The 27,865-nt window shown below is 39.0% G+C and overlaps 1 protein-coding gene across 1 annotated transcript in view; it reads right to left on the bottom strand.

The window, feature by feature from the left end:
* The window catches only part of si:dkey-49n23.1 (semaphorin-3D), a 109,158-nt gene that overhangs the window by 28,594 nt on the left and 52,699 nt on the right, over positions 1-27,865 (bottom strand). The window lies entirely within an intron of this gene.

Below are 27,865 nucleotides of genomic sequence, written 5' to 3'. Positions count from 1 at the left end.
GCCTGATGGTGCTACAGATAATCACCTGAATGAATAAAGGAAATTAACCGTGAAACTCAACATGAGTCCACACACAGAAGAAAAAAACAAAACAGTGGACCCCACACTGGATCCTGAGTACAAACTTTCATGTGTAGAGAGACACTGCTGCATGTCCCGGTGGCAAGTCGCAGCTTTGAATGCAGCACAGCACATTTGTTACACTTCAGCAACAACAAAACAGGTTTAAAAAGAAATAAATCACTGCTTCATCACAAGGCTTTCATCAGGGCTGACAGGGAACCAGCAGAAGAGAAAAGTGTTGTAGTCTGCTTTATTTGAACAGCCTTTAATCACATTTAGTCTTTAAAGAGTTTCACAGACTCCCATAAAAGTCTAATAGATGGTGCGATGAATGAAAATGATGAAACCAGCCTTTCAAAGAAAATTTGAGAAGAAAAAACACTCAGTTTGCTGAAATGCATTGTTTCTGTAAGCATGTTTGTCTTTTGATTTTGTGTTTAAGCTGCACAAATATAAAGAGATCAAATTAACAGTTAACGACTGTCTTCCCTAAAGATGTTCTTCAGCTATAAATGCTTAAAAGTTCATTTGAACATCAAAAACTTGGAAAATTTTGGAGAACTGGAGTATTTTGCAGTGAAGAGAGTGAAGGCCACTCTTTATTTGAATGTAAAAAGGTGACTATTACACTTTTCTTTGCAAAAAATCAATGATATGACAAAGAAATTGAGGTTTCAGGATATTAAATTTCATGGTGAACAACCTCAATGATTGTATTAGAATCTATTGGAAGATTACTTTTCAGACAGTAACTTAAATTTATATCTATCAAAGTTTTCTCAACACATTTAGGACCAAAGTTCAAGACCTTCAGCTTGAGATAAACAACACAACTGAACTTAAAACTTTTCACTTACAGGTCAAATCCAGCCCACCAGAGTTTTTTCAAACTTCAAACTTAAAGTTTAGTGATTATAAAGCAATTTAAAGGATTCGTATTAACCTGCTGTCAATCATATTTATCATATTTTACATACACAGATATCAGACACTTTACAAAGTTAATAATAATACTTTTAAATAACATTAAATCTGCTCTCTTGGGTGTATAGGGTTTTTTTTTTGGAAGACTGCAGCTCTGGAAAAAAAATTACACAAACTGTTCCAAATGTTTCTACACCACAACCTACAGCACACACACACACACACACACACACACACACACACACACACACACACACACACACACACACACACACGCAAGTCCTGATGATTCTCACACATGGAATGATATCTTATGACCTGGAAAAAGGTGTTTAAGGTATAGCACACACACACAAGCATGCACGCGCACACACACACACACACACACACACACACAAGCATGCACGCACACACACACACACACACACACACACCCACACATCAGGGTTATACTTTCAGCTCCTCTTCCTTTGAAATCAGATCTAACAGCATCTGTCACATCTGTTCATGGTGAAATTATGAGATCTTCACAGCTCATTTCTCACTGACACGATCTACACACACACACACACACACACACACACACACACACACACACACACACAGGGTTTTCAATGCCTTTTTAATAATCCTACAGATGTAAATCACCGGCTTTGATAGACGTTGTGGGAGCAGAACATGGAATAAGGATGTCGGTGTGCACTCAGTCAGAACTGCTCCTCAGGTGGTGGGAAAGCTTCAGAAACCCCCCACCCACACGTCTGTCCAACCACGGATTAGGAGGAGATACATACGTCCACTTCTGTTACTGCAACTTTTTAAAACTATTTCTGTCATTTTTCATGTAAACAAACCAAATCCAACACAATAAATGCCTTCTAGGACCATCATCTCTGTATTCAAATCTATGACACATATATATATCCATAAGAAATATCTTTTTTAACAAAGTGATGCAGAGACAGAGCGTTTCAGCACAGATATACTGCAGGGTATTAGCGTGAGCCTCTGAGAGCTGGAGACAATAAAAGTAGGCAGGATTTCATTTTTATGGACCTTGCTGCTTTTTGGCTCTGCCTTACTGACTCCTAAAGATCTCATCCATCAAGTGAGCCAAAGATGGGAAATCCACCACATGATGAAAGAAAACTTAGCAGGAGATAGCTCACCGTGCTCTCCCTGAGGGGGATGCGCTGAGAAAATATGACATGAAATACCGAAGAAGGGGAGGAAACCAAATTCTTAACGTCACACAAAAACCATTGTGTGATCAAATTTGTCTTTTTTTTTTTGCTGTGAGGTTTTTTCCATTAGTTCTCCTGATAACACAGTTTTTTTTTTTAACTCAACAGCATCTAGAAAATGCATTTAAATGTTTTTTGTAAAGACAAAAGTTTCCACACTAGAATTCTGACTGTTGGGAGTAAATTACTTGAAGATAAAGATGCATTAGAGGCGTGCGTGTGCAGTTCTTTCTTGTCGACCTCATGATGATTATTTGATTAGTGGAAGCTTCCTTGAATCTGGATGTAATTCAGTTAAACGGCTAAATGTTGCTTTTCCTTTCAGTCACGGCTCACAGCTGATGTTGATTGCCTCTGATTGGGCGGCGGTGATCTGGATTAGCTCCGATTGGTCGATTGCATGAGGTCACAATCTTTTCAATCTTTCAATCTTGATTCAGGTGCAGCTTTTAGTTTTGCATCTTGGATGTGTGTGAGTATCAGCAATCCTGTCTCCTAGCAACAGCGAATACATAAAGTCGCCTGTCAGCATAATGAGAAAATATGACATCATAGTGTGAATAGAAAGCATTTATGAAACATTTTTATGCTGCTTAAAGTGTTGGTTTTAACGTGAGACGTGAATATATGTCAGGTGAACTTTTCATTCACAACGGTTTTCCAGCTGGTTTTCATTCCAGTTGAGCCGACATGCAGCAGAATGACTTACCGCTGTTTAACTCAGTCATGTCCTGTTACAGACTAATCAACAGGATCATTTCCAACAACCTCCGAGAAACCGACTCTACACTAAACTAAGCGTGAATGTGAGTCTGTGCTGAAAGGTGTGTATGAGATCGTGTGTGTGTGTAAGAAGAGAAGACAGAGAACGGGTTTGGATAATGGCAAACATTTGTTAAAGATCTCAGGCAGAACAAAGGCACAGGGAGAGCTGCTGGGTGTGTGCCGAACACCTGCGCAGCACACATACAGTTAGTGTGTGTGTGTGTGTGTGTGTGTGTGTGTGTGTGTGCACGCTCCAGTAAGATACAGAGAAAGAGAGAAAGTCTGCAAACATGAGAAATAGAGTGATAGAGACCAATGGACAGACCTTTATTCTGAGTGTGAGAGAGCAGAACAGTGATTAGGAGTCTGTCCGACATCTGTGTGTGTGTGTGTGTGTGTGTGTGTGTGTGCGTGTGTATGTGTGTGTGTGTGTGTGTGCGTGTGTATGATTGATTCTTCCCTGTGATTAACACTGATTGCCTGCAATCAAGGAGGTGATTAAAATTGGATTTGCCTCATTAAAATGGTGTGTGTGTGTGTGTGTGTGTGTGTGTGTGTGTGTGTGTGTGTGTTCGGTTATATCAGGTGTCTGCTTCACACCGATCTGATTTTTCATTTTCGTCTCTGAGTAAAACATTAATTAAAGTCTCCGTCTACTCAAAACTGTGTTTCTTCTTGTTCCTTCAGTTGGATGTTTCTCCTCTGTGCAGAGTTTGTTTTTATTCATCTGCTGAAAGAGGAAAGTTTCTCTGAGTTCACCTTAAATCTCAGTTCAACACTTCAACCTACGAGCAGGATTTATGACATCTCATCTAGTTTGGAGCCAATCCTGGTCCAGTATTTAACTTACACAAGTGTGATGTGGAAACTTGAAGCCTCCAGTTCATTCTCCAACACTGAGGATGAACTTCAAAGTGAAGGAGGAGACGTCTTGTGTCCAACAAGAAAACTTTTTAAAACTTTCCAACAAGGTCATCTAACTTTTCTGTGGGAAAACCACATCAGACACGAACTATTATTAAAAGCAAACAAAGCAAACATTTTTGATGTCTTACGTACATGTCTGTATGTGCTTGTGAGATGTTTGAGAAGAAGAAACTGTGATTTAGAGATTAGACTGTCTGGCTGAGTCAAAGTGAAACTATGATTGAGTCTGAAAATGAAACATGAAATAATCTGGTAGGTATTTCCATCTCTAGAGTTGTATCTTGTATATAAAAGTACATATGTGGGAAACATTCACATCATAAAGAAGCTGAGTTTCCAGAAATAAAGGATCAGCTAGCTGGTGAGATTTTTAGTCTCAGAATTTCAGTTCTGGGTTTATTATTTCATGATGATGCAGCAGGTTTATGTGCTGCCAGCTGCAGGTGCACATCCTCTACTTCTCTCCTGAAGAAAATATCAGATCTTTACTATTAAACAAACTACATACAGTATATAGTGTCTGTAGTATCGGCACACTGATGTAGTGAATGAGATCATTAGAAGAAGTCCTTAGGGAAGCGGACTGTGAACCAGTTTGAATCCCGGTGGATTAAATCGCACCACATGCTGCTTTACTTCCTGCCTGCAGTGTAATCTGTGAGACTGAAACTTTCATGCATCAGTAAAAGTCAAATAAATAAAAATGTGTCTGAGATTTTAACTCCGTATTTGGTTATTTCATGTTTCTTTCCTCAGTTTTCATCGTGTGTGTGTGTGAATCATTGTTATCTCTCACACACACACACACACACACACACAAATACACACAGACATAATGTAGACAAAAACATGTGCACAAGTAGTAGTTTCATGTATGTATCAACCTTTTTTGCAACTTGCCAAACATGTTAATTAACATGTTGAGATAAAACATGATTCAGCAGCATTATGTTAGCGAAATGTTTTTGCTGTTGCAGTTTATTCGTATATGAAAGTAAATTTCTCGGAGACGGAGTTGTGCAGACGGAGCAGATGGTTCATGTTCGTCTCTGCTGCAGTAAACAACACGGAGCAAATGATTTTCTTCCTCTTTAAGTAGGAGACGGAAGATGAATGAGGAGAAGGATTATCTGAAGGACAGAGAATGATGACATCTCTTAAAATGTCAGCGAGCGCCTTCGTTGCTCCTTCTACAGTCTCCAGTTCACACACAGACACACACACACACACACACACACACACACACACACACACCACCAAGTAGCAGAAGAAGAAGAAACATTCAGTCATGTGTGCTCGCAGCTACTAAGCCCGCTCAGCGTAACGGACTTTGATCGGAGTCCAGTTGCTCAAAAGCTTTTTTCTCATTTTAACTTTATGGTGAAATATTTATGGGTAGCACTCGAAAACATGTTATTTATTAAAATATCAAAAGCTCGTAATGATGAAACCATTAAAGAAATATTTTCACAAACATTTCTGGTTTGAGTTTGACAGCACTTACAGTATGTACTCAACAACCTCAGAGCAGCTGGTGAAACAGCTGACTCATTTATTTCAACATTAGACTGACACTCATAATGGTTTTCATTATTCATCAATACTTCAGTCGTTAGTAAATGCTGAGAAATGTCAGTCACAATTTTCAACAGAAGAATCTTGCTTGTTTCTTTCATTCAAACCCACAAAATATGAAGTTTATTATCACATTAGACAAAGAAAAACAACAGATTCTCATGACTGAACGGCTGGAATTTGGTTTGTTTGTTTCTTAAATGATGAATCAATTATCAAGTCAATTAATTTTCTGTCAATTGATGGGTTGTTTCAGCTCTATTATTCACAAAATATGAGGAAATAGGTAGCGCAAAACATTTCTGGGCTTCATAAATAACATGGCAGACACTATTTAAAGTGCAGTTTTATTTCCCAGCATGTAGAGACTGACTAGTTAAAATGCTTTATGTAGTTAACCTGTTAACTGAGGTTCGGGAGCAGAACCACACCTCTAATCACCTGTCAAGCCCACTTATGCCGGGTCAACCCATCCTACCCTGTTCAGATGTCTCAATCCACTCTCCCTTTCCCTTCATCCCTTCATCCCTTCATCCCTTCATCCCTTCATCCTCCTACCTCATAGCTTCATCCCTCCCTTCCTATTCACTCCGGTGCATACCTCTCCCATGTCTCATTCTAGGCACTGTCTGGGGGGCCAGTGATCAGCTTGTGCGGATATATATGCCTGAGACTGAGTCTCCCTCCGCCCGGTCTTCAATACATCCTCCCAGACCGGCCGAACAGACGACATCTCCCTCTACCTTGCCCACATCCATTCATCTAACCTCAACATTCAATAACTCCTGTATTCCATTCAACCTTTAAACGACGTATTGTTGTGGCGTGGTTCTTGCTAGTGAATCATCTTTAATGTCAATTTTATTCATGTGTTTTTAAAAAGATGAGGATGATGAGGATGGACGTAGGTTAGATTTCAGAAGTTGGGGGGATAAAATGAATCGCTGCATTAAGCACTAAACCTAAAATCACCTACAAGTTCCTTCATAATGAACTGATACTTTATGATGATGTTACAAGGTTGTATTAAAAATATATCACAAAAAACTACTAAAGTAATACTTCAAATGTCAACAATGAACCATCAAACTCATTAATAATGTTTTATTTCCATCTTTACTACAAAGATCGATGTCTTTTACAGCGATTTGTGATCGATTCTTGGATCTTTTTAGAGTCTCTGGTGGAAATTACACCCTTAGAGGATGAAAATGTGCTTACTGTACAGTTTCTGTTAAATTACACGACGACACTCTGCGCTTTCCAACCTCAGAACCAGCTGTCTTTCAGAAGCGTAACCTCAGATTTTACTGAGCTGATAATTAACTTTTCCTCCGTTGAAATAACGAGACCCAGTCTGGTCGAACCGCTGTTAGAAATGTGCATGAAAAGAATAAAAAACAGACTTGAGAACAAAGAAAAGACAAAAGAGTGACATGATTTACATCTCCGTCACTCCAGTGTTTCCCTTAAACAGTGTGACTGACATCATGAGTGACGGCGACCTCAGCCGTGCAGGGAGGAAGGCGAGGCTGCTGCTTGTTATCGCTCACAGATAAAAACACCCAGATTAGATAAGAAGTGACAGGATTCCTCACCTGTCAGACAGCCTGTCTGCTCTGTCTCATATATTTCTGATTATCACAGCCTGTCAAATACCAAACACATTATAACCCTCCGGCAACGCCTTTAGTTTATATACATGACAAAAACACACACGTTCTCTCACATGTGCTCGGTATGGATGGGTTGTATATGTGTGTGTGTGTTTGTAGGAGAGTAACCTGGTGTGTGTCAGCTGAGAGATGTTTCTCACGCCACACACAAAACATCTGGTACTCTGCTGAACTCTGACAGAAAGTCTGGCAGCAACAGAAACCGTATCAGAGTTCATCTGAAAGCCGACATCGAAGAAGTAAAATGTAATATTCAGAAATATTCAATCGCTGACGTTATCGGGACCTTTGTTTAACCCTCTTGTTGTCTTCCCATCGACCACGCAACTTTTGTCCTCGCGGGTCAATTTTGATGCTATAAAATTTAATAAAACACCTAAAATTCAATGAAAGTAGTGATCATTACTTTTACCTGGTATGGAACCATCAATGTGATTTTCAGAAATCCATGTTTGTGATAACAGGAGGGTTAAAAAACAAAACTTCATTTAGATGATTTAAAAGAGTAATAATGTACCCCAAAACTTATTTTCTTATAAGCTTATAACTTATATATTTTTTTCTAGAGCTGCAACTATTAGTCGATTAATCAATTCATCGATCGACAGAAAATTAATCGCTGACTATTTTTATCATTGAATAATTGTTTTGGTATTTTTTAAGCAAATATGCCAAAACTTAACTGGTTTAATTTACTGCTTTTCTGTTTCATACATGATAATCAACTGAATATCTTTGTTAATCTGACAAAACAAGACATTTGAAGACAAAACCATCGACTCTGGTAAGTTATAAAAGGTATTTTCACTATTTTCTGACATTTTACAGACAAAATGATTAATTGAGAAAATGATTGGCAGATTAATCAACAATGAAAATAACTATTAGTTGCAGAGTTAACCTCCTAGTATACTGCAGCTCCAGAAAGTATCTGAATTTACATTTCAAATGTCTTGCAGCAAAATGATCTCAGCAAGTATATTAAAGTCTAATATTTAGCCCAGTTTGTCTAATATTTTCAGTGAGGACACTTCTTTCCTCTTCAGCTACGCCTTGAATCATCTGTGAAGATTCTCAGTCACAGATCACAGGTGAGTCAAAACCAACTGATCTTACTTCAGGTTATTTTTGCCAACACATCCTCATAATTAAACAACAGTATATAGACGGCAAAAAAACGTCCTATAGTTACGTTTACGCCATCTAGTGGCCGAAGTAATGAACTCCAGAATGACCTGTAGGACCGTTAAAAAATAAAGATGTTTGATGATGTCACAGCGCTGTGGTTCAGGTCTGGTTAGGTTTAGGGAAAGATCATGGTTTAGGTTAAAACGATCACTTGACAACTGGTTTATACTTCCTTAAAGTTACGCAACCTTCGTCGGCATGGCAACAATAAACCCCAACAACGTTACAGTTTTTTAAAAAATGTCCCGACAGGGTTCTCCTGCAGAAAAATCCACTTTTTGCCATCGTCCAAGACAAAAATCATCTCATTTTATGTTGACGTCATCTGAACTGCGTCACTTCCCCCGGTCATCATCACTACGGCCACCAGGTGGCGTAAACGTAACTAGAGGTCGTTTCTGAACGTTAGAACTATTCTGTTGTTTTTCTTCAAAAAGCTTCTTCAGTCGTCATTTACTGATGAAGAGTCTCAGACATTTAATCTCTGCAGGGTCTTTTTTATTTTTGTCTGTGAGGTTTGAATTCACCAAACTTTCATAACTGAATACATTTGTTATTGTTTCATCCTGGTAAATGTCAGCTGCTCCTCGGTAGGTGCGTATTTATGAGATTTGATCATCGGTATAATTGACGCTCCCAAAACTGCCTCATAAGGCGACATTGCAGAGCTTTTACTGTACTGTGACAGAAATAAAGAGGGAACGCTCTGACATGAAGTTATGAGCTAAAAAAGGGCTCCATGACTAATACGAGAGGGTCATTTGGGTCACAGAGATACTAGAGGAGAGATTATTACAGCCTGCAGTAAGTGACGTTACACTGTCAGCTGCAGCACAACATGAGACTAAAATCTAAAGGTGCCACCATGATGATAAAATGGTGAACGAGATATTAATTTTGCATTAAGTTTGTTTTTATTGTCTTTGAAATAAATGATCCTGATGTTTTATCCAAATGGATTACACTGTAGAGACTGTACAATTTTAGAAAAACACATTTTTGCTGCAGAAAAAGTGTAAAGAAAAGAAAAATATCTGTGGGATACGAGTAGGATCCACTGACTCATGACACATCTACTGGAAGACAGAAGCAAGACACAAGTCGTCCAAGTTGAACAATTTGGAATTGAACACACTGACAGAACATTTCATTTAAAGCACTTTGTCCTCCTGATTTGTTGTTTTTGCCGATGTAAGAAAATATTTAGTAAGAAAAATAGTTTTCCTATTCCTGGCGTGACTTTTCATACATTTTAAAACTGAGCAGATTATTGACCAACAGAGCAAAGTCAAATATATGAGAAATTTCATCCCAGAGATGAATCATTTGTCAATATTTGGGACAACACACATTTGTTTTACTCTCCAACACAAAGCATCACACATGTGTTCTATCCAGAAGAAGACACCCAGATGTGTTCACAATCAGTCCGCTATGTTTCATGTGCGTCAGCAGTGTCACACATTGCATCGAGCTAGCACATGCTAACACTTACAGAGGACTGGAGGGAGCGTAGCATCTCACGGCTCATGTGGTTCAGGGTTTGGATCCAAATGAAAGCCGTACGATGATAGAAACCAAACCGCAGGCGTCCTGACACTCCTGACACGCTGGCCTGTGAGGTACCTTATTCTCTCCATTTACACAGGAAGCTGCCTTTGCACACAACTCCCAGTGGAACATGAATGAGGCTTTTTCATACTTGCACGCATATTTGCAGTTGACACTAATCGCAGCCATTTCACATCGTCCACCTCCCTGTGAGGCATCAAGGTAAAACACACTAGAGTTCACTAAAATAACAAAAACACAATCGGCTGCATGTTTTACTGAGAGGTGTTTTTACAGATGGGGGGATGTGGGGGGCTAAGATATGGCAAACACAAGTTAAAGTTAGTTAAAATGAAGAATGAAGAAAATATAAAGGATGAATTCTTTGCATGATTTTTAAAATTAACAAAGGGACAAAAGGAAGTTGAGACATTTCAACAGAAGTTTCTGTAGAATGAGTTTAATTTATAGTGATGACAAATAGAACCAGAGGATGAGGAAAAAGAGAGAGAGTAAGAGGAACAGACATGGAAACCAATGTAGCAGCGCTGTTATCTCCACTACAATCTGCAGAGTTAAGTGCGTACATGTAGGACTCTGACAGCACTTTGAGAGGGAAACACAAACCCATAAAATGTTTTTAGCGGTTGTCTTCTGTGGTTTGATACATTAAGAATGTCGTGCGAGAGCAGTGAGTCGACTTATTTGAAGCAGGTTGTTTCCGTCAGCGGCTCCATGCTGATGAGCTTTTTGAGTCTCGGGGAGGAAAATCTGAGCCGCTCCTGTTCTGTTCTGTATACGCTGTTCATTCATGCCGTGTCTTACACCAAACATCTGTGCAGTAGCTCCTTATATAAATCAGAAATATTGTGGTGAGCTGAAAACATTTCAAGAGTGTTCAAACTTTCTCTGTGACAGTTTGGTTTGGTCGTCAGCTGAAATGAATCTCTCCCACTTCTGTCTTCAATTTATAAACTCTGGTTTCACCAAAACGCTTTAAATGTCGTTACGATTCTTATCAGCTCCCAACTTTTTAGGAAATGTCAGCTGGAAGGAGGTTCAGAAAAGAGACTCAAAGAAGAACGTATGCTGAAGCTATTCGAGCTTTGGCACTTTAGGGTATATTTAGCTTGTCATTCATAATTATGGTATTTTGTGAATCTTAATATGTGCTTATGAATATGGTGGTTTTATGGTGTGCTGAATGTTCCTAATCATGCTTATGATAATGGAAAAAAAGTTAACTCAAGTCAAAAATTTTACATGAAATGCAGCAGAAGGGACTTCATGTAGTTCTACCTTTGGTTTTACTGTGTTTTTATTCATCTTGTATGTTGTGTTGTGTTGACTCACACTTCATGTTTTAATCTTTTCTGCACAAACAGAACCTGCAACTTTCATGCTCACACTTTACAGATTAATGTGGCGCTCACATCGAACACAAGCATGAAACCTGCGGTCGGTCGGTTTTATCCAGTGACAAAGTTTATTCAAGCGAGACAAACTGTGTCCTCAACAATGTCGACTGTGGTGACAGGTGGTCTATGCAGGCACATTTAAACATCTATAGTACTGACAAATAGAGAGAAAAGGCAGCGTTACTTTGTACAATTCTACCATGAACCAGAAGTAAGAAGATATATATATATATATATATACATTACTGTGCAAAAGTTTTAGGCACCCTAGATGTTTAGATTCTTATCCATTATGCAATAATCAGGGAGACGTCTGACTGGTCCCAAATGTATTCATGACATGACAACGACCCCGAGCATACAGCTAGAGTCATAAAGAACTATTTTCAGCAACAAGAAGAATGATGAGTCCTGCAGCAGATGGTTTGGCCCCCACAGAGCCCTGATCTCAACATCATGGAGTCAATCTGGGATTAACATGAAGAAGCACCTGAGACGGCCTAAATAATAAATCCACAGAAGATCATTCTTTCTCCAGGACGGTTACAACAACCTTCCTGCAAGTTACCATGAAAAACTGTGTTAAAGTGAACCGAGGAGAAGCTGCTCACAGCAAATATTGATTTACTTAAGGTTTCTGCTGTTTACTCGACTTTGTAAGAAGTTAATTGATAAATTAAAACAATTTATAGCAATTTTTTGTAAGCAAGTGCCTAAAACTTTTGCACAGTACTGTATATAAGGCAGCGTTGCTTTGTACAATGCTACTACCAAGCAAAAGTAAGAAGAAATATATATATATATGTATATAAATGGAGCCACAGATGGACAGAAGATGCAGACAATATGATTTGTCTGTTCTGCAGAGTTCACTTCTATATCTCAACAGTTTCAGTCAGACGACAGTTTTAGCCACAACATGTATAATATATTCCAGTAATATTAAAACAAGCTCACTTCAGTTTGTAACTGATGGGAAACTTGACTGAGGAGCTGCTCAAACTGCAGCCCAACATACCTGATTGTCTGACAGCCAGATCGTTGACTGTGACCTCAAACTGAACATCAAACAACAACTGATCCGGCAGATATTGGCTCGACTCTAAAAATCGTGGGCGACCGATCCGCGGTCTTGCCTAGTTTAAGACAACAGTCAGAGATGAAAGAAGAAAGCAGAGAGAAAATAAACAGCTTGTGTATAAAAGTGATCGGTAAAACTGCACTGATCTAGGATTTGTGGGATGTGATAGATCTGTTACAGCTGTTTGGAGCATCAGGTTTTAGTTTGAGGTTCATTGTGTTGCTCAAGGACACTTCAAAGGGACAAATGGTTGTAATGGACCCACACTGGCTGCTGAGGAAACTAATCTACATGAATGAAGTTTGTAGTTTCCTCCCTCAGCAAAGAAACTTAACTTGGATCTTACCTGCAGCTCCTGACGTCTGTTCTCTGGGTAACAAGAGCGACGTATAGAGTAACACACGATTCCTGAGGTCTGAAACTCAACTCTTCTGTTTGTTATTCTAGTGAGTTCAGGTAGCAATGTCTCCCTTCTCTTCTTCTCAGTTTATTTGACAGCACTGCCAGGACATATCCGGACAAAACCTTTTCAACTGCATCCGACTCTGTGATCAAAGAGTTTCCTCATTTTAATCAAACTTCTAGTTCTGACTTCTTTATGTCTTTACTTTGTATAATTTACTAATTAGTGCTTTCTTATTTTTATCCTGTTAAACACTTTGTTAACTCTATTTTTCAGAAGCTGCTATAAAATAAAACACCACCTTTGGCTGCTACAGTAGCTGCTAGATGCTAGTTGCTAGCTGCTAGCTGCTAGCAACAGTCCAGATGTTCTCATGTTTCTGTTGTGGTCAGTCTGTGGTAATGTGCTATGTAAATAACATTTGACTGATTGAGGCTTGGCGTTGCTTCACTTTCCAGGACGTCTCATGTTTCGCCCAATCTAAACACATCCTGGTCTGGGTGGTAGAAGATGTTTGTTTTTTATAACGGATCCAGTAGCAGACGGCGAGCTGACGCTGGGATGAAGTCAAGGACAGCGACCGAGTATCAATAACTTACAAGATGTTTGTATTTGCTTCCCTTCAACACTTCTTTACTTCACTCCCTCTATAGCTGCTTTCTGGAGGAACTCTTGACTTTCATATATGGGAAATGTCTGATATTTTTGTGTAAACAGATCTTCAGTCGTCTGTCTTCATCAGTTATCGAAGTCACGTTGGATACCAAATTCTTTCCTCATTTCTTCTTTCTCTGTGTGATCCTTTGTACAGTTTTGGTGCTTTTCACCCTTTTCAGATGATAACCATCTTAACAAACTAGCTGAGGAATGCAGCCAAAATGTCTTGAGAATGGAAAATAATACCTTCATTGTGATGTGAAAAAGCACAAATATCCATTCAAAACCCCTCAGCAGATGATGCATTTAACAATTTGGGTGAAATTGAACAGATCTCTGCTCTCTTTAGGGCCCTGACACACCACACTGACCTCAAAGAACTTGCATTACATCTGTTAAATGTTGCACTTGAACACACCACTAAGACTACAGCTGATGGCCAGCTGTCTGCTAATATGCATATATGCTATGTGCTCGCATTAAAGTTAATAACCTGTGTGTGTTTTCTTTGTTCCTCATCCAAAAAAACATCTTGGAAAGACAAACAAAACAAACTGGGCCACCACTGAAACTGTTTCTGTAAATGTCTAAAATATAAAAGTAGATTATTAGAAAATCTGCAGTGAAAAGTGTTGTTTCGCTTTTATACTAAAGATGCCAACCTGTGTGCTTTCACTCATGGCTGAATAAAACAAACATGAGTAGGCCGAAAAACTAAATAGAAACTGTAAAAACTAAACTAAAGAGGTGAAAGCAGTGATTTTCTAGTGTGAGCAGACAGTCAGACAGCTGCTGTTGATGATGATTCACATACTAAATCGGCTGAACAGCCACCGAGAGCCAATTAAAGCCAATGATGTAGGACAGATGCTCGTGGCTTCGTCTGTCAGCCCTTTACTCTTCAGTTTCCTCTATTTTCTTTTTGTCTTCCCTTCTCATCACTCACATATTCATCTCCCCCTCTATATTGACTCCTCAACCCTCTCCTGTTTTTATTCTGCTGCCTAAACGACCCCCCCCCCCCTCCTCAACCTCACCACCGCTCCGGTTCATTGAGAAAATCTCAACCTTGAAATTCCTCCCTGAGCCACCTTGTCCTTTATTTCCCCCCCATTTACCTCAGTCTCTCTTCTCATCGCATTAACCCCCCCCCCCCCCCCCACACACACAACCTCTGGTCCACTCTACTGTAGGAAACTGAAGAAACAAAGAAGACAATTTATCTCTTTTCTTCCCTCCTTAACAAACCTCTCATTGTCGATGTGGCATCAGACAAAAGGAGACAAAAAGACAACAGAAGACAGAACCGGTTTCCAGCTGCTTAGAAATGTTTCCTAACTTGCACTTTTACTTTTCATTCTTCTCTTTTCTGAAGAGTCTCAAGTGAAAGAATTCTCTACAATTACAACCATTAATAACACAAAAAAATCCAAATGAAGGACCACACAGAGACGAGAACGGCCCCTTCAACCCGCCGATCATCTTGAATTTAATCGAATTTCAGTGAAGAGAGAGAAATAACCTTTTAACTATTGTTGCTTCACTGAAACTGGCAGAAGAATGAACCTTCTTAAGAAGTTTGAGTGAATAAAGTTCTCTCTGTGGTTTTCTCTTATAATATAAACATACAGTGTGGTCAGACTGGTCGGCCATTAAAAACAGTAAAGTGGTTTTTCCTCTTTAAAGCAGTTGGGAGAAACCAAAGGGATGGTAGACACTGATGCATATTTGCAACGGTCAAAACAGTTAAAACAAGATGCTTTACAAAGTTGCAGCAAAGCAACAACATGTTATTTTTCATACAACTTTACTTTTGTTTTTTCCTTTTTACACTCCATTACTTTGCAGACACATCATCATTGTATTTTGCAACAGACTTAGAAAACATCCCTCCATGTGTCTCTGAGCTCCAGTTAGACTACAAACTGTTTGACTCAAATGCTGTGTCTCAAATCGCATACTTCTGTACTTACACGTAACATTTTGAGTGCATAAGTGCGTTCACACTGAGCAGTAAACACAGTGCACTGTGAGAACCCGGATGGTGCACTCAAAACGGTCAAAAAGTTGAGTGTGGAACTATGGACACTTCTCGCCCTCAATGGTCGCCATCTTAGCTACGTAGCGAAAGGGGAGGGACCAATAACTATGGTTAGTTAGCCACATGTGTTTTTTAGCACTAAGCACCACTATACTGTTGTTGGATATAAGCCATCAGTATGTTTTTTGGGTTAATTTAGCAGTCTGTAATGATTTGGTAGCGCGAACGATAACGCGAATGCTAACGCTAGCTAATGCTAATTTGCTATCTTCATTTCTGGTAAGTGCACAATGGCCGTGTTTGATTTGAGACAACACTACCCTGTCAAAATTTGCACACTACGCCAGTAATATATAGTGTACACAGTGTACTACATGAAAGTGTACTAACAGGAGTATGTGATTTGAGACACAGCTAAAGTTCTTCATAGTCCTGTGATTCAAACTTTCTCCTTAACAAAACTCCAGCAACCATGAGATTATACTCCAATACATCCTCCATACAGGCATCATTCCAAGTCCGAACCCCGCCAGCGTTAATTCATCACCAGACATCCGGCACCAAGTTTGTTTTTTTTTAATTTACACTTATGAAAAGACTGACAAATGTGAGTCTACAGCACCCCTGTCTCCTAGAAATTACATTAAACTGTTTTCCCAATTACGTCGCGTTGACAAACGTAATTGCTGCCTGGATTATGTTCATGACTAATGTTTTTTTAAATGAATGAAGCTCTGCATTTATATTTATATATCACTCTGAAGTCGGAGGGCGTACGAGACGCAGCACTCTGACATCAGAGACTTGGATTCATGTGGTCTGGTTCAGGCAACAAAAGCACTCTGAATGGTAAATGGACTGCATTTATATACTCCATTTACCAGCCACTGAAAGATTGTGGTGCTACTTAAATGTTAATAAACACTTTGTTCTTCAAGTCACTGCAGACTTTATTCTGTATTAAACCAAGACCACAAGCTTTCCCGAAACATTAACCGAGTGCTGCCAGAGTCTGAACACAACCATATAAAGTTTAATAATGCTGCAGTTTCTACTAGCGGATACTGTGCTGCAAGATCAGATAAAAACAAAAAACAAACCAGGTTAGTGTCTCAGTATCAACATTTTTGCAACTTGTACGTTAATAACATTTGCTGTTGCAGTTTAGTCGTGTATGAAGGTGAATCCCGGGAGACGCAGCAGATGGTTCATGTTCGTCTCTGCTGCGTTACACAACGTATAGAAAATGATTTTCTTCTTCTTTAAGTAGGAGACGGAAGATAAATGAGGAGAAGGATTATCTGAAGGACAGAGAATGATGACATCTCTTAAAGTGTAAAGCGAGCGCCTCCATTTCTCCTTCCACAGTCTCCAGTTCAGCACACACACACACACACACACACTCTTCCTAATCATTTAATTGTTTATGTTGAATCTTGGCTTGGGTTCATTCCTCTCTGCATTGTGTCGTCCGTGCGTCAGTGGAAACTCATTGAGTCTCATGTCTGTTTCTTCACTTACACAGTAAGAAAAAAAAAAACAGATTTTGATGGTGATACTTTTTTTTCATTCTCATAATTTATCTCTAAATGTCTTTGATCCTTCTCCAAAGAGGCATCAACATCACTTTTCATATCTTCTTCAGTTCAGCTCCTCTCCACACGGCTCGAAGCTCTAAATCACTGTTAAAGAGTTTCCCTTTGAACCTTGACACAGATAACTGCAGCCGTTTAATATATCAGGTTTCAGGATTCGGAGGAGCGTTTTGGACACTGCGTCAGACAGATAGCTTAAATGACTTAACCGGCTATTATCCTCTGGTCAGGTCACATTTATTTATCCTTAATTTAACCTGTCAAGCTGCCTGATGTCAGGAACCATGACGGGCCTGTTGGCACTTCACAGAAAATGGGACGAGACGTGTCTGAGGTTTCACTGCCGTCACACGAGAAGAAGCTTTCTACTGTGACTGAACTGTTTGGTTTCAGCAAATATTTTTAATTATGCAAACCTTTACTGCATTGTTTTAGCTGCTAAATCCCAAAACCAAATTTAAACCTAACAAAGCTTTTGTCATTTGCTTTAACTTGACTTTAAACTTTTCAAAGTTCATGCTTGTGTTAAATAATTCTTTAAATTTGTTCTCGACACTTAATTTGTTTGAGTTTTATTTACTGGATAACCTTCACCTCTCTCAACAGAATTACAAATAATTTCACAGGCAAACAGATAAAGGAAAGCTTAAAGCAACAATAATCTGTGTTTATAACTCCACTATCTGATGTGTCAGTGTGTAATGTGTTTGGCTCGTAGTGATGAACTTACAGAGAATTATCAGTGACTCTGCAGCTCCTCTCGGCTTTACGGAGCTTTATAGTGAGTTTCAGCTCATTGTTTATCTGTCCGGCTGCAACTTTACTGCTCTGGTTCACTCTCAGCGCTCTCATAGCGTTGTTTTGGGTCCGCAGCAGCAACTGACTCTTTCACCTCAGGCAGCATCTTTGACTCTCCTTAGGAAGCTCAGTTTAACCTGGAGGAGACTCTGAAGGCTCATGTAACAGGGTTTTTTCTGCCGCAAAGGAAACTAATAAATAATTTCAGGTGAAAACGAGTTAAAAATGTCTTCCAACGTCTGCAGAAACTCAGCTGTCACAGATGATGAGAAGCTCAAATACACCGATGGTGGAATGTAGTAGCAGAAAGTATTTACTCAAGTCCTGTACTTGCTATAATCAATATTTTTACAATAACAGTGTCAGTGTGTAATGTGTTTGGCTCATAGTGATGAACCTACAGAGAATTATCAGAGACTCTGCAGCTCCTCTCGGCTTTACGGAGCTTTATATCGAGTTTCAGCTCATTGTTTATCTGTCCGGCTGCAACTTTACTGTTCTGGTTCACTCTCAGCGTCTCATAGCGTCGTTTTCAGAGAAAAAGTTGTAAAAAGCCGCTGTACACTACCTGCAAATAGACACAGTTAGCTGTAGACTAGCTGGTGAACATAGTGGAACATTTAGCAGCTAGAGCCAGATATTTCCCTCAGGAGTTGGTAGAGAGTAAAAACAGAAGCTAAAAGAGAGTGAATACTGGACTTATGGACTTATAATGTTGCTCCGTAACTGCTGGATGTGGAAATAAACAACTGTTTGATAACAAGTTCAACATATCCACTTAAAAGCTGATGATGAAAACTTCTTGTTTCTGCTGATGAGAAGTTGGAAAGAAAATCAGTTAATGTGGCTATAAAGTTGCAAAAACCAATATTTCTATATTGACAACGGATTAAACCGTCATGTTTAATGTAACAGGAAACAATCGTAGTGACAAATCGTGTTGAGGGATTTGAAGAATTACTGGTCGTCTTTTAAAGAATCCAAAGCAGGGTGATGTAGTACAATACAGTCGACAAACAGGATGAAGGAAAAAGGAAAAGCTATGAGCAGGATTCAAAGCCCTGACATCAGAATGTGTGACACATATCTTGGACCGCCGAGCCGCACGGAGGCCAAATCAACATCAACGTCAGTATGATATAAGATATAATGTCAACCCAGATGGGGATTCCCTCTCCATCATGTGAATATATGCTTCTAGTTTTAGCAGACAGAGAACACATATGACTTTAATACAAAGCTCCAGTGTGTCCGTTTGCTCTAAATCACAGCGCGGGGTCAAGGGTCAAGGTTAAAATCAATGTAAAATCTCAGATAAGTAATTGATATCAAGCTCTATTGATCTGATCAGTCTGATCAATAGAAAGTTGACACCAAGCTTTTAAAATCCTCACGATTCACTATTCATCTGCTGCAGAGATAAAAAACTGTATTAAATATTTAAATAAACAAATATTCACAACGATCAACTCAGTTATAATTTCTGATAACATTAAAATTAAAATCTGTGTCAAACTTTGTTTCGGTTTAATATAGATTGATCTGCTTATTTAAACCAGTCCTTAAACTGGTTTCATGTTACAGGACAAGACAATAAGAAACACGACTTTCACCTTTTTGACACTTTTCTAGTTTCATAATGTGCAGAGATTAAATAATAAATGTCAAAATAAAAATATTTCTGCAGTATATTTTTTATTGCAGTCCTATTAAGTTTATTGAACACAGACTTGTACCAGTAGTAATAAATCAAACCTCCAACCAATTAAACCATCATAAATGTTCGAGCAATCCACCCTCCCATCACTTTAAACTGCTTTTCTTTAATAAATGATATCTCACTCTGTTTTTATTTCCAGTAATCCGACTTTTATTAACCGGTGTTCTGTAATTATGCAGTAATGACTCAAAGACAAGAGAAACTGGAAAACACCTTATTCCTCTGAGCCGCAGGCTTCCAGCTTCTCACTGATATCTCGTCATCTCCAACACAATAACAGTTTGTTCACTTCCCTGCTCTTAACAATAGTTCTCCTCCACCCCGTTGTTGCTGATTCGTATCTAGATACTGTAAATATAAAATCGCCTGCTGGGACCCTGAAGTCATTTTCTAAATGACTCTAAACCTGCGCTGATCACAGATTTCTGGAACTGATGAAACAAAGCCAAACTGATGACGTTTAGAAAGACGTACAGCTGTCTTTTTCCCCCCCAATCTTTTTATTGGTTTTGCACAGAGATTAATAACATGTTGACAGTTGTGTTAACAGTTCTGTGCTTATCTATTCCCACCTACACCAGTTATTGGTCCCTTGGTCCCTCTCTCCCACCTGCCTACCAAGAAGTTTCACACACATGCATACAAGGACAAAGGGAAAAATAAAATGCAGATAAAATAAGATAATAAATAAATGGGGGGTTTTCAGCTGAGTTATTTATCTGTTGATTTCTTCGTTGATAGCCAGGGAAAAAGGGAAAACATTATCCTCTCAAGACTAACGCGCTGCAGTATCTCATGAATCCATCTATTATGAGTAGGTGGGGAGGGATGTGTCCATTTAAGGAGAATAAGCCTCCGTGCAAGCAGGTTGGTAAACGCAATAACTTGTTGTTTGGCTTTGGGTGCGTTGAGCATAAAAGGAAGAGGCAGGGATGAGGTCGGCGTCTACTGTTTTACCGAAGAACACAATGTTGCAGGTTAAAACTCTGATAATTGTGGACATGATTGAAACATGTCGACGGCCGAAGAGCAAAACCTCCGATCTGAAAAATACACTTTTTTGAGAAAACTAAAAAAACTTGTTTTCTTGCAGAATGCTATTTGTTAAGGACACCCAATACATTATACACTGTTTTTGGACTATATTATTATATTATGTGTTATAGATATTAATGCATCGCAAAGTGCAGATAGGAGCTTTTGCACTTGGTGCAAGTTGGAAGAGGTTCTACAAAACGATGCTCTAAATTAAGTTAATAATTAAAATTAAATTAAAAATAAAATTAAGTTTGTTTTCAGGTAAAAAGATGTAGTAAATGTAATAGTTACTACATTCTAGTATACTAGGGTCAGAGTGTATTTGCTTCCTCGTCTGCTGGAAATGAATGTTCAGTGATTCGTGCTGCAGCCTCTCTACACATCCAGGGACTCTGCGTTGTGTTTTTGTTTTGTTGTGTGACTTTTCTGTCACAACGAAGAGCGGGATTATCTTGCAGACAATCTGAATATGAGCAGCCTTCCTTGTTCTCATCATCTGAAGTGAAATCCACCAATCAGAACATTCTGCAGATAGGAGGTTTTGCGCTTTGGCCGTCGATGTATCAGTTCTGTCAGGGTCTAACTTGGCTTGTCTTGTGTTGGTGAAATGGACTCTGTAACTACAGTAGACTGTGCCTTGCATATAAAGGTCTAGTATACAGTACAGTATGTCCCCATTGCTCATCTGACATGGTAATCCCAATGTCCTGGTCCCAGATGATTCTTAGGGAGTCTAAACAAGTTGGATTTATCATGAAAATGTAGTCACATATGATTGAAGTGAACTCCTTTAACTAAGTATTAGGTTTTGCATAAAGTACCGAATCTGGAAGAAGTGGAACAAGTGAGTATTTGGAAGGTTAAATCTTGCAAACAAGGAAGAAAAAACCTTTACCATAAAGGTCATTAATAGTCAGCAGACCTTTATTTGACCTGGTCTGGAAAACTGGATCCAACTGCAGGAATAGCTGGTTGTGAAAGACTGTAGCTGGACCTGATGGTGCGTGTAGACCAAGTCTCCTGATTCCAACTTTTTAAAGTGTCGGTTACAACTGGATTCAGAGCAACTTGCTTAACTGGGAACAAACCACAGAGCTAAGAGAGAGACAGGAAGAGGACGTTTCCATCAGGGCCCACTGGGGTTGTTCACCTGGTGTCATATTTATATCCAAAAAAGAACCAACAGTATTGATGATAATTTGGCGATGCCAGGCCTCCTTTAGACTTGGAAGTTGAAGTACTGTTCTCTTCATATGTGCTCATTTATTACAGCATAGGAATGAGTTTATCAGTTGATCAAGTGTGGGGAAAAAAAAAGATTTACTGATTTATATTGGAATATGTTTGGGTAAAACCACCATTTTTTATCAGATTAGTGTATCCCGACAGAGAGCGAGGGAGGGAGGACCATGCAGCTAAATCCAATTTACAGCAATCATATAATGGGCGGAAATGTTTAGAAAAGAGCTCTGTAAATGATTATGTGATGAAGATTTGTAAGTATCTGAATCCTTCCGTGACCTTTCTAAAGGGAAAAAGAGCCCGGGGACGTCTTTTAGCGATGGAGTTTACGGGGAAATATTCACTTTTCCAGAACAAAATGCCAAATTTTTACTTTTTGACTGTATAGTCTACTGATTTTGTTATTTTTTTGTCTACAGGACTTTCATATTTTTTTACACACATCAAACATCATCACTAATGATTTGGAAAACTGCATGAAAATCAACTGACTGGTATGCAAAATGTGCGTGTTAAGAAATGATTCAAGTAAAGCAAATTGCAACTTGACCTGAGTGCAAATTCATAATAAAGACACTGTATGATGCAGTGTAGACACACACACACACACACACACACACACACACACACACACACACACACACACACACACAGAAACATATGGACACATTAACTTTGTGGAGTTGAAACCTGCTTCACTGTCAGAGAAGAAACCAAAAGCTTTGGATCCAAACCACAACCTCTCCTTCAAACTAAAACCACAAATCATCTTCAACAGGCAACAGCTCGCTATGACCAACACGCTACAACTCATAAAATCATAAATCTTGCATGACGGCTTGCTTATTTTGGCTCGTGCATTGTGGCTTTTAGCACACTTATGTATAACTCTTTTTTCATTTTTTCCTGTTGGTTTGATTTGAAAACAAAGCGTTTAGAGAAAGACTCCAGAACAGCAACGAGCTGTGAAGCTAATTTGACAAACTGGTCAAAATCGGCCCCAAAAAGTATTTTTCCTGCACACAATCATTGGAAAAGGAGCAGCTGTAAAATGATTCTTCTATTATCAGTCCAGTAACATTTGGAAAGTGTAGAGGAGCAACACAATTAACTTATTTTTATCCCAGGACTAACTAGAAGTCAGTCGGCATGGTCAGCGGAAGTCTCTAATACGCCTAAAAAAAAGACATTTATGCCACACACTTATCACAACAGGGTCACAGCAGCCACAAAGAAAAGACTGTAATTTTACCAAAATCACAAACAGAAGGACGTCTTGTTAAATAAACTGCATCTTAAGTGTAAAGTAGTGCCCAGTAGCAGCATCTGAACACTGTGATTAAGGAAACAGATGAAAGAAGATGAAGGGAAGTGATTTTGGAGTTTACTTCATAAGGTGTTTTTTGTGTGTTCCTCAAAATTAAGACCATATTTCCCATAAAACCCAGTTCTTCCTGTCACAGGGGAAGATGGTACCACTCTTCCCAACATGTACATTTGTTATTAATGAGGAAGAAGATGGATAAAGGCCAACAGTCTGTATGCAATATGCATCCTGATGATGAATACTAACTACTGATTTACAGCAGAGCAGCTGGAATAAATTCCTGCTGTACAACAATCCCACAGATGTCACAGAACCGCTGATGATTTGATACTTGGACTCTGATAAGAGTTCTTCAAATTGCTGCAACATTTACAAAAACAGTCGTTGCGGGAGATCTGCGGTACAAAAAATATTTTTGATGGTTCCCACTGTCTGTTGAACTCGGAGTGGGGAAGATTTGTGGGGACGGAGTGATTTCAGCTGTAAGCTTTAAGAGCAATAGTTGGTTGAAATACTTTACCTTCTCCAGCAGCTACATTAATCACATATATCACCTGTTGCACATTAAATGACAGAGTGGAATTTTCTCTAAATGGTAAAGAAAACATTTTCAGGAAATGTACATAAAAGGAAGAGACGAGAGGAAAGAAAACAGGAGAAGCAGAAAGTCGTGTAGCTTAAGGATGAGAGTGTGCAGCTCTTATATGAAGGAAATAAACTTTTTTATCTATATTTGTTCTCTGAAAGTACACAACATCCTTTTTTTTGGAAGTGCATCACACCTGGAACATGTACAACTCAGAAATAACTTGCAAAATAAGTGATTAGATTTATTTAGAAACATGGAGGAGAGACTCCATGAACCGATGGTTACGAATCAACCAAAGCACTATTTATTAACTGTCTGCTTTAAAGTCAGTTGTCTGGTTGACTTTAAAACAGCACAAATAAAAAATAACTTCCTGACTGTCTACTAGGGGTGTGCCCGAATACAAATATGTAATTTGGCAAAGCACAAATAGTGGGGTTTTTTTACCAATATTTGTTTCATACAAATATTTTTTGAATTATTTGTTTTTGGGAAGAAAAAAACAAAACATGTCAAATTTCAGCGAGCAGGTCAGTTATAGTTGCTATCTCAGTGTCTCTCCTCTGCTCCGCTGTGACATCTATCAGCAGGTCACATCCACCTGCTACATGACGCATATTTCTTAATTTGGACATCACTTTTAATTTTCATCTTTAATTTTCTAAAATTATAAGTGTAATAAAAACAAAAACAGGATTTTTAAGCCTCTTTCCACTTTTATTTGAATACAAATACAAATAATTTTACTACCTCAACAAATACAGATACAAATACAAATACTGGACCTTCTGCACATCCCTACTGTCTACAAAACATGTTTAAAACCAGAGAGAGTCAGTGTGGACTTTAGGGGAACATGTATGATGTATAACTGTTAAACAAACTGTTAAAAAAATGTTCAAAAATAACAGTAAACAAATATAAAACTGATGTATGAACATAACGGTAAATGAAATGTTTGATTTTGTATTTTGGGACTATTGTTTTGTATTGTTAAGGGTAAATAATGTTCCTTTCTTTGTTTGATATAATTTGTTATGATATATGTATGTATATGTGCATTCTTTTGTAACACTGTTAAAATAAGGAACAAATAAATCTAATCAAATTTAAAATTGAATTCAGTAAACAACACAATGTATTTAAAAAAAAACAGATTACACAACTGCATCTGAGTCTTCTTATAAGTGACAGGACACAGTGTGTGTGTGTGTGTGTGTGTGTGTGTGTGTGTGTGTGTGTGTGTGTTTCTTAAAGGAGAAATGAGAACATGATGTTTTACAGTCCTGAGGGACTCCTCGTCTTCTACCACAGGACAAACTGGAATATTCCTTCATGCTGTTTATGGTAAGAAGCAACTGAGAGGTTGACGAACTCTCGTTTCTTACATTCCCTTCAAATATCTGTTTGTTAGCTGACATCCCTGCAGGAATGTAGCCTGGATGTTATATTTATCCGCTGCTCATATGGACGCAGGATCACTTGGTTACTGGGTCAGTTTATGACGGATTGTGAGTGATGTCAGAGGCTCCCAGTTCCCTTCTTAATGGAATACTTCAGGAGGTTAAAGAAATATGTTTTTTTTACTCACTTACTGAGAGTAAGATGAGAAAAATCACAACAATTTGTGTTCAGTAGAGAGATTTGTGTTTAGCTTTGCTCAGCACAAAGACTGAACACAGAGGAAGTTACCCTCCAAAATAAAGAGGAGAAAACTTTCTTTCTGACTTTGTTGAGAGTTGTGAATATTTAAAATCTACAACTTTATATTAAGGACAGGACTTGCAATATGCTGGCATGTAGTCACGATGCCCAGCTGCTTTTGATAAGGTAATAACCAAGCAGCAACCTCCAGGGCTGTAAAATGAAGCCAAAAACTGCAGTTCCTTGAACGACCACTTCAGGCTCCAAAAGCGAGTCAATCCCCATAGACCTCCATGTTAAAATGCCCAACTTTACAGCAGAAATAAACATGTTTACAGCCTGGTACAAACAACAGTTTTGGTCTCTGTAGCTAATTTCCTCTTTCATGACAACTGTACGGGGGTGAATTTTTTTATAACTCACCCGTTTAAATTTTATTAAGCTGTAAAGTTCTGCATAATGAAGGACATGGCTGCTTTGAGTGACAGGTCCATCAGCCGCTAGGTGGTTTGTTTCAGCCATTCGGCCCGCCTCTTTGCCCATTTTTGATTGGCTGGGAGTTAGGCAGAGTCACACACTGCCAAGATGGCGAGGGCCGGAGCGGCTCACTTTGAGTTTCAGAAACCAACGAGTGACGTCACGGTAACTATGTCCATATTTTTATACAGTCTGTGGTAAGTACATGTTCAGCAACAATGACTTGTTTTTTAATTAATATTCCTAGTAATACACCACACAACATGTAAATATGGAGTTGTTAAAATGCACCTTTGTTGGCTAGTTATTAGCTAAGTTAAGATAAACCTAATCGCAGGGTCGTTGGTTTGATCCTCAGCTCTTCCTGTCCACATGTTAAAGTTTTATTGGGCAAGACACTGAATTGTTCTGCTGGTCAGGCCAGCTTGTCATAGCTCGATGCCACTGCTGAGTGTGTGTGAAATAGAGGGATATTGTAAAGCCCCTTGTGTAAAAGTGCTTTATAAATGTAGTGCGTCCAATTGAAAAAGAAAATAAGAACTCATGAAGCTGTCCTCTGAGTTTACACATGACGCTCAGTCTTTCATAGCAAAAGTTACAGAAGACTGGGAATTCCCTTTCTGCTGTCGCAAACAAACTTGAGTCTAGTGGTTTCATTTTAGTGGCTGATAAATTGTCCGACCAGCATCATCCGAGATCATCTGTGGGAAAAAGTTATCTCCCACAGAACTAACGCAGGAGTTTCCCATGTGGAGGAACGTCGTTGTGACTGTGCAATATGAGCCTGTTTGCTCCACACACACTTCACTGTGAAGGAGGTTGAAGTGTTACAGAGTGTTTGGTAAATACCGGGGATGAAACAGAGCGAGGTGTCAGGGTAAGTCGAGCAGAACGGTGGGTGTGTAGGAGCTGAGATGTCGTCCCTCTAACAGGCCCCTTCCTCCCTGTTACCCCCCGAACCCGCTGACGAGCCTCAGAGCGGTAAAAAAACTCCGACTTATGACCCCCAAAGCTGAAACTGACTGTGTGAGAACTAAGACCTCCCTTCAGGTAATCATGGGAAAGTGTGTGTGTGTGTGTGTGTGATGTAAATCCTGCTATCAGGACATGGAGCTCATCTAACTACAAGCTTTAATCTGCTGTTATCAGTAACCACCGTCTCTTATCTGGTAACGAGTTAAAGATCGAGAGCGTCTGTCAGCTCCCCACTGTGCGACGTTAACCAGTGCCCCCCCCCCCCCCCCCCCCACCCCCCCCCACACACACACACACACTCTTTCCATCTGTGCAACATGAGCAGAGCAAACCAATTTAAAAGGTACTTTAAAAACGTCATGACTAACAATAGTGCTGTAATAGTAGCATTAATACAGAACAGGAACATAATCATTTTAGTAATTTTAAAAAATATATTCTAATAATTATTGTAATTTAAAATGCATTTATTACTGTCTATAAATAATTAAACAAATTTGGGATAAAAAAAGAAAAGTGACTGAATTTAAAGGACACATATTCTGCATATTTCCAGCTCTATATTTATATTCTGGGGCTCTACTGGAATATCTTTACATGATTTACAGTTAAAAGCTCCTTATTTATCTTCTACTGGTCCTTTATGCAGCCCCTCAGTTCAGCCTCTGTCTGAAACAGGCCGTTTTAGCTCCTGTCTCTGATGAGCCCACTCTGTTCTGATTGGTCAGCTTCCTCCGGCTCTGGAGGCTACGTAACCACAACACAAGTGGTCAGATTTCACGTCTTTTCACATTCTTTACTGAAAATATAAACTTCTCAAATACATCTGCACACGTTTGAGCCTAAATCCGATCTGATATATGAGAGTGGACAACTGATGCAACGACCTTAGCAACAAATACTGGGCATGTGCGAACGATGTGATGTCATCACGAGGAGGAAGTAGA

This window comes from Thunnus thynnus, chromosome 4, assembly GCF_963924715.1.
Source record: "Thunnus thynnus chromosome 4, fThuThy2.1, whole genome shotgun sequence".
Taxonomy (NCBI): Eukaryota; Metazoa; Chordata; class Actinopteri; order Scombriformes; family Scombridae; genus Thunnus; species Thunnus thynnus.
The sequence above is the reverse complement of the archived record's forward strand: the minus strand, read 5'-3'. Positions and strand labels throughout refer to the sequence as shown.